Source organism: Puntigrus tetrazona, unplaced genomic scaffold, assembly GCF_018831695.1.
Source record: "Puntigrus tetrazona isolate hp1 unplaced genomic scaffold, ASM1883169v1 S000000001, whole genome shotgun sequence".
NCBI lineage: Eukaryota > Metazoa > Chordata > Actinopteri > Cypriniformes > Cyprinidae > Puntigrus > Puntigrus tetrazona.
Genome location: NW_025047681.1, coordinates 156,065 through 164,194, shown reverse-complemented (window position 1 = coordinate 164,194; position 8,130 = coordinate 156,065). Strand labels below are relative to the sequence as shown.

Genomic DNA, 8,130 nt, shown 5'->3' with positions numbered 1-8,130 from the left:
AGGCAAGTTATTGCCTTTTTGTAGTAATTTATGACAATGTATAGGTCCATGACAATTTTAAAAGTCCGATTGACTTTGTTGTATTACTCTAGTAGGCCCGCGTTTTCCACTGCAGTCCATGAAGCACTCTCATACAGAAGTCAGATTAAAACCAAAGAAATGTGTGCTAGTGAATTTGTTTAAAACTCTGATTCGAAATTTCCATTAGGAAAGGTTCAGACCTGCGTAAATTTGCCACCCTCCTCATTTAAGTGCGATCAGGTTACACGTACCCACGCTTTCAAAGCATTACATAACATAAATCGTGTGATACGAAAAAAATTATACCTTCTACAGTTTACGTTAATCTTTGTGGATTGCACAAACGTTTCTTCTGAGATAGATTACTAAACTGAGAATAAAAAGGACCAAAGATTTGGTTAAACAATGTTAAAAATATTGGTGATATCATTACAGATATTAATAGTACTGTGTAGAACAAATACTAAGAAATTTAGCAGCATAATTTTACTCATAATAAGCCATGTAAAGTTTAGAATCTACGTAACTGGAGATTTTTGTACTCTATCATCAAATATTGCAATAGGTAGATCAGTTTTTTTTCAGTCCAGAAAGTGTCTGAAAAGCTCTGACATTGACTTATGTGTTTAAATGAATGTATTTAATTGTTACCCTAGACGTTATGATTGTTAACAAGCATCATATCAGAATAAAACTCCTGCTTGTATTTCAGCTTCTGTTTAATAATTAGTTCTCACATTTTTTTCTATCTTTAATATAATGTATTTTTACTAACTCTGTTGTTTTACTATAACTAATTGTGTTTGTTCATTTGCAGGTTGACTGCACTTCGGAAATCTCCCAGATGCATGGTATTCAACCCTGGTGTGTCATCAAGGATAAACAATACACTTCTTATGTCTTGGCCATGCAAGTATTGCAAATTTGAGACATCAAAACGTTTTAAAGCATTACAGATTGAAACATTGAATGTTGAAACTGCACTATTCGAGAGGATTGTTACTTTTATTGAAATAGTAAAAAAAATGTTACATCCATGGATTATATCCATGATTGTTTAAAACTCACCCCATGTTTTTGTATTCCTCTTGGGGTTAAAACACTTTCTGATCTTGACAAATTTAGTTGTTTTCAGAACTCCAATCCCTAGGGAAATGGTTGTCGTGCAAAAAAGGTTTTGTTTTATGTAACTTTAAAACCAGACATTTGTGTGAGTCATTGTTTAATGTTGAACAAAATAAATGTTAATTGTCTAAGCCGTGTGTGGGTTTATTTAAATGAAGACAAAATTACTATATTTTTAGAAATATTTAATTAGATATATTTAATAAATTAATTGAAATATTAAATAAAACTTACCTTATATCAGTAAATAAAATCTACTTAATATTTGAAGGACAGCTGTGGGTTTATATTAAAAGAATATATAGACTTTATCTAAATGCTTAGAATAAATATAGTTCCTACATTAAAAAGTATTAAGTAATATTTACTTAATATTTTAACATATTTTATGTCATAGTAATACATAGATTTTACTTGATTCTGGTAAATGTGTTTTATTTAAAATTATAGCAGTAAATTTTACTTAAACGGTGTTAGTGCAAATTGTTACGAGGATTTTATTAAGTAAATTTTACATGTTATTTTTTTCAGTGAAGGGACCGGAGCGTAATACAGTGTCTGACATCGTACTTGCTAGTTCACACACCTTTTTTAATGTTATTTTTTGTTATTCATTAGTGCTGAAGTGAATAACACCTCCTTTAAATTTGCCAAGATGTCAGTTACTCTGGCTCCCGGTAAACATTTGACTATGTAGGCTGGTGTCTCTATTTATTAAGTACATTTTCCCTAATACAAAATCAAACTGATAATCGTATTGATAGCTCAGTTGCATTGAATAGCCTTCGCGCAAAAACCTCAGTCGATCTGAATGGGTTTTGACTGTAGTCAATTAATTCTATTAAATTATAAGTATAATTTGTGCACATGTTCAATGCAGACATGGTTATCTGAGCCCTTTTATAATAGCATCTGATTATGCGGTTTACAAATGTGCATGTTTATTTACAAGAGACGGTATAATTCCTCAATTTTACATTTATTTCTTTAGCTTTATTCAACGTCTATTCAAAGGATTTACAAAAGAACAATAGTAGCAATCATCCCACCAGAAGAGCAGCAATCTTCAGCTCATAAAGGTAACAATGTGACTAAGCTCAAACTGCTCCTTGAGTGTGACTTGACATGACCTTTCTGAGCTCATCAAGCTCACTGCTCCGAGTGTGACTTGTGACCTTTTCTGATCTCATCAGCCCTCTCTTGCACTTCTCCTCCTATCAACTTCCATTATATCAGGTATTAGGACTGTTCTGTTGTTGTTTTTCATGCCCCATGTGCTCTGTGTGTGCCCCGGTTGATTGTCTCATTGCGTTCAGGTGTATCTTTAAATAAGTAATTTCCTGCGTCTTATATAAGTTCTTGTTTGTGCTTTGTCAAATCGTCCAGTCTCGTCTATGTATGCGTGTGGTTCCTGTTTGCCTGTCTCCCTTCCATTGTGGATCATTAAAGACTGTTTAAAGAGTATATTCTCCTCGTGTGCGCGCCTTCACACAACCACACCATGACACAGAAACAGTTATATGACTGACAGACTGCAACGGTTTGAGTTAAAAATCTTTGTTTGTGGTCTACTGAAGAAACAAAGTCATTTACATCTTGGATGCCCTGGAAGTAAGCAGATAAACGTCAAATTTTCATTTTTTGGTGTGAACTATCCCTTTAAGCAGTTAATTTCTGCAAGTGATATAGACAGCAGGCGTCAATAAGGAAGTTTCTTTACCTGTTAATGAGTAACAGATCAGTTGTTAATGTTAAGCTCAGCTTATAAGTACATTATGACAACACTGAGTCTGTAGAAGGAGGATGCTGTAGAAGAGCAAGACAATCAAAGCAAGTATTTTTAAAAGATGGTGAAGTGTAAAACAAACTGCCTCGAAAAGCCTCTGTCTCTGGCCTTTGAAAAGCTCGCCGTTTGTTGGTAGAAATCCATGTGTGTTTGTGTTATTATCTTTACATGCAGCTACTGTCCTCGGAGCTGGTTTTATCTTCCTTCAGGAGAGGGAGGCAAATGATATTGAAGACCAGTTCACACCTGTCAATGGACCTGCTAAGCTGGAGAGGGCAATTGTGCTGGAGAATTTCCCACAGTCTGGAGAGTTTTCTCAGTTACGGCTTGCGACAGAAGGCACTTACGCTTCTTTGATAATCACAGGCTTGAACGGAACAAACATATTAACTGAAGAAGCTTTTAAAGACATTTTAGAGTTAGACAGACAAGTAAAAATATATTAACAGGAAACCATTTCGAAAACCTCTGTGCCAGAACAAATGGACTCTGTATGTCAAATGCAATTTTAGACACTATAAATTACAATGCTTCTGAAATTACTTCTTCAACCATAACATATCCGATGAACAATGGCATGTTTTTGGGCACAAGTGTCGGTGGTGTGAAGCTAAAACCGAATAGCTCAGTACTGGACAGTGCCAAAGCGGTCCGGCTTTTTTATTTCCTAGATGAGGAGATGACAAAGGAAAACTCAGACTGGCTTGATGGCTTTATAGAGTTCTTCTCAAACTACACAGACCAGACAACGGTAAGTCAGAAATAATTGTTTATTACATCTACTTGAATACAGATGCTTAACAACCACTGGGTGTGTAAAAGTACCTCATATGACGTATCCCAGAACTGTAACTTAACCACCAAAAGTCTTTGAGATAATGAACCCAACACATGTATGCTTGATTTCATGTCTAGTCATAATTTGCTGGAATTACTTCAGCAGTGTCCTTCAACACAACCCTCACAAAATAAGTATACTTAAAGTCCATTAAGTATACTTAAGTAAGGTTCAAGTATATTGTAACTATTCTTTATGTAGTATGTATACTTGTACATGTACTATTTCAGTATTAATTCAGTAGTAGTTTTTGTAAGTGTAAATTTTGAGTAAAAAAAACAGCACATTTATGTATACAGTAACTGAAATGTAAGTAAATAGTGTTTTCTGTTGAATTTCCCCAGGTCAGTGTCTCTTACTTTACATCAGTATCGAGACAGAATGAGTTCGAGACCAATTCAGACTCTGTGATCCCCCTGTTCTCCATTACGTATTTTCTGGCCATCACCATCTCCATTCTGTCTTGTATGAGGTATCACAAGGCATTACAAACAAAATGTCTGCCAAAGCCGAGCCAAATTAATCAAATAAGCTCATCTATCGTGTCTCTCTTTCGACAGGTTGGATTGTGTCAGGACAAAGGTGTGGGTGGCTGGTTTTGGTGTTGTCTCTGCTGGTATTGCCGTCTTGGCCAGCTTTGGACTGCTCCTTTTCTGCGGGATGCCGTTTGCCATGACCGTGGCCTCAGCCCCCTTTTTGATTCTCGGTAAACTTCATTCATTTAATCACCTAGCAGAGGTCTCTCGGCTGATGTTCACAGTTTCTGCTTTCCCCCAGGTGTTGGTGTTGATGACATGTTCATTATGATTTCCTGCTGGCAGAAGACCGAAGTTGATAAAAACGTTGAGTTCCGCTTAGCAGAAACGTATAAGGAGGCTGGCGTGTCCATCACGATCACCACGCTGACGGACGTGCTGGCTTTCTACATCGGACTGCTGACGCCCTTCCGCTCGGTGCAGTCCTTCTGCATGTACACCAGCACAGCTCTTCTCTTCTGCTACATCTTCAACATCACCTTCTTCGGCGCGTGTCTCGCACTGAATGGAAGGAGAGAGAAAGGCAACAGACACTGGCTGACCTGTATGAAACTCCCAGAAACCAGTGGTCATAGCAAAGGTTGTTGCGCTGGAGGCGCATATGATAAAATTACACGCAAGGAATATGCCATGCCAGTGGATTCCTTCTTTAAAAACTATTACAGCCCTTTTCTAACAAACGTGTGGGTTAAGATGCTGGTGTGTCTGATTTACGCTGGGTATTTGGCAGTCAGTATCTATGGATGCTTCCAAATGTAGGAAGGTCTAGATTTGAAAAACCTTGCAGCAGATGGTTCATATGTGGGTGATTACTATGACAAAGAAGATGAATTCTTCTCTGATTTTGGTCCTAATGTCATGTTAGTAATAAAGAACGAGCATTTTCAGTACTGGAGCCCAGCTGCTCGTGAAAGTCTCGACGTGTGTTTGGAAAATTTTCAAAATCTGACAATGGCAGGTTCAGGCATTCCGCCTATTTCTTGGCTTCATGCATACATGCTGTCTGGGACGAACGCCGGTTTTGATTTAGACGATGAAAACCAATTCAAAGAAAAATTAGGTCCATTTCTTATTCAGTCTGGTTTTAGCCAAGATGTTAATTTCACCAACAACCAAATTCACGCATCACGCGTGTTCGTTCAAACCGTGAACATCAGCACAGCCATCGATGAGAAAAACTTGCTGAATGCATTTAGAGAAACTGCGGAAAAATGCAGGGAGTTGCAAATACCTGTCGATCTGATTGTGTACCACCCCGCATTCATCTATTTCGACCAATATGCCGTCATCATCAGTAATACGGTCCAAAATGTGGTGGTTGCCACATGTGCCATGTTAGTCATTTCGCTCCTGCTGATCCCGAACCCTCTCTGCTCTCTCTGGGTGACGTTTGCCATCGCATCGGTCATTGTGGGCGTTGCTGGTTTCATGGCATTGTGGAATGTCAGTTTAGACTCTGTGTCTATGATTAATCTTGTTATCTGTATCGGGTTTTCTGTGGACTTTTCTGCTCACATATCCTATGCTTTTGTGTCGAGTGAAAAATCCTCAGCAAACGAGAAAGCCACGGATGCTATACATAAACTGGGCTATCCGATTGTTCAGGGTGCAGTGTCCACTATAGCAGGTGTGGTGGTGCTCGCAGCTGCTAAAAGCTACATCTTCAGGACCTTCTTCAAAATTATGTTCTTGGTCATTCTTTTTGGGGCCATCCATGGCATTGTGTTCTTACCTGTGTTCCTGACCTTCCTCGATACTTGTAAGAGTCGCGTAAAAAATAAACAAAATTTCCCAGAGAACAGTGACAGTGAGTGGAAAGTTAAAGCAGTCATGAGTCCCACCAGGCAACAGATGAACGTATGGCGTGTTGATCCAGACTGTTTCTGAAATTATCAATCACACAGTTATTATTAATTAAGAAGGTAATTTCTAAATACACTATTCTGCTCTGGTTTCCCTCACAATCTACATGTAAATTTGAGACTTAAGTGTGTGTGTGTGTGTGTGTTTTCAGCCTTTGGTGGACTGGCCATCCATCCGTTTTTCAGCCTATAGACACTAGGGCACTAGAACTAGGGGCAACCCCACATGGGACACACACTCTACAAATTGGATAAATTTACTTTTCTTTTTGGGCTTAGCTCTCTATGGCTCTGAATTGGAAGTCTGATATTTTCATATGTATACATTGTATATTACATGTTTTTGTGTTTATTCTACTTAAATCAAGATTTGTTTTTTTCATTACATTCATCAATATGATTTTCAACGCAGTTATTTAATGTGCGCATTTTTTTGCATTTTAACAGCTTTGTATTTATAATCCAGTTACATATGAGTACATTTGATAAAAGCACATTATTGTGTTTTTTATTCTTCTCTTTTTTTTGTTCTTATTACTCTCAGTGAGTGATGTATGACAGAATAAACAGCTCTGCTGCTCTGGATGACATTATGATAGACGTGAGCAAAGACTGTTTCCCAAAGGTGTCTTCAGGACTCAATTTCTTTAAAAAAAAATAAAAATACATGACATGAATGAATATGTCTAGGCAAAATCAAATGAATACACCAATAAATTTTTTTTCTAACAAACTCAGAGAAGTGTAATAATGGGAGTAATAATTGGCCAGATTTTAATAATAAAACATAGAATATTTAAAATATTTATCTCCCTGTTCATGTCTCCCAAAATGCATAAATCAAGCATTACTTGTTAGTTCTGGCAGGTCAGGTGACTCAAGCTTGCATCAGCTGATTGCATCACAACTATAGAAACACAACATCTTATCGCTGCATTCTTATATAATCGATCTTTCCAGTATTAATCAGCAGCTTTTCCACTTGCTCAGGATCAAATAAGTCGACAAATTCCATCTCAATGCATTCAATCATGAATGTTTTGTGACAGAGGTTTGAGTTCCTACCAGATTCAAGTTCATGAACTTAACATAGACTGTTTGCCCGATGTCCTGCATCAACAACATCTTTACACAAGATCTGCTTTCTTCGCTGGGAGAAGCAAGATATTAAGGAGCGGTAAGGCATCCACGTAACATCTTAACCCTTCGTTTCATATTCATTTCTGGATATTCATTTCTGGCATGCTGTTGCTTTAGGCTTATTGTGTTCCCAGCCAGCACTTTACATCGAGGTTTAAATATGGTTGAAATAAGGTCTGTTGTTGTTTCAACATTGAAACATCGATGATACGTCGTTTAATGCTGAACGGAAAATCAGCTTAAATGTTCAATTAAGATCATTATTGTTTATTTATTAATTGGCATTTTGCTATATTTTTATCATGACACCTAATCTAAAAAGTATTTAGCAAATATCGTAGTTGGGATCTTCAATACTTCATCCCTTTCTCCTCAAAACTCATCTGCTATATCGACAGCTTTATTGAGATGAATCCAATATTTCATAGCAGTCTCCCCTGGAACAGGTCATGTGCCGTAAAAATCAGCTAGAAGCACAGAAGAAGATATGATTACTCCATTTTCCATATCAAGGCGGACTTAAGGACAATTAAAAAAAAACTTAAACATTAATTGACTAAAACAGAAGTCTGAGCTGTTCCAACTGAAAGACATCATACATCAGTGCCTTTGTTTTGTCTCGAGATGCACACAAGTAATGTTTTTTTGAAAGTACGTTCATAAAAAGTGTTTAGATGTTCTAATTGAACTATGGCCTCAGTCAAAGCCCTGTCTGTGAAACCGAGCTTTTGTATCATTGCAGGTAAAACTTTATTATATAATGCATAAGCGATTGAATAAAACAAGTGAGAGTCATTAAAAAGAGTTTATGACTGACATCTA

The 8,130-nt window shown here is 37.1% G+C and overlaps 1 pseudogene; it reads left to right on the top strand.

The window, feature by feature from the left end:
• Window positions 1-2,993: 2,993 nt before the first annotated feature.
• LOC122331672 lies at window positions 2,994-6,402 on the top strand (annotated as a pseudogene).
• Window positions 6,403-8,130: the final 1,728 nt, after the last annotated feature.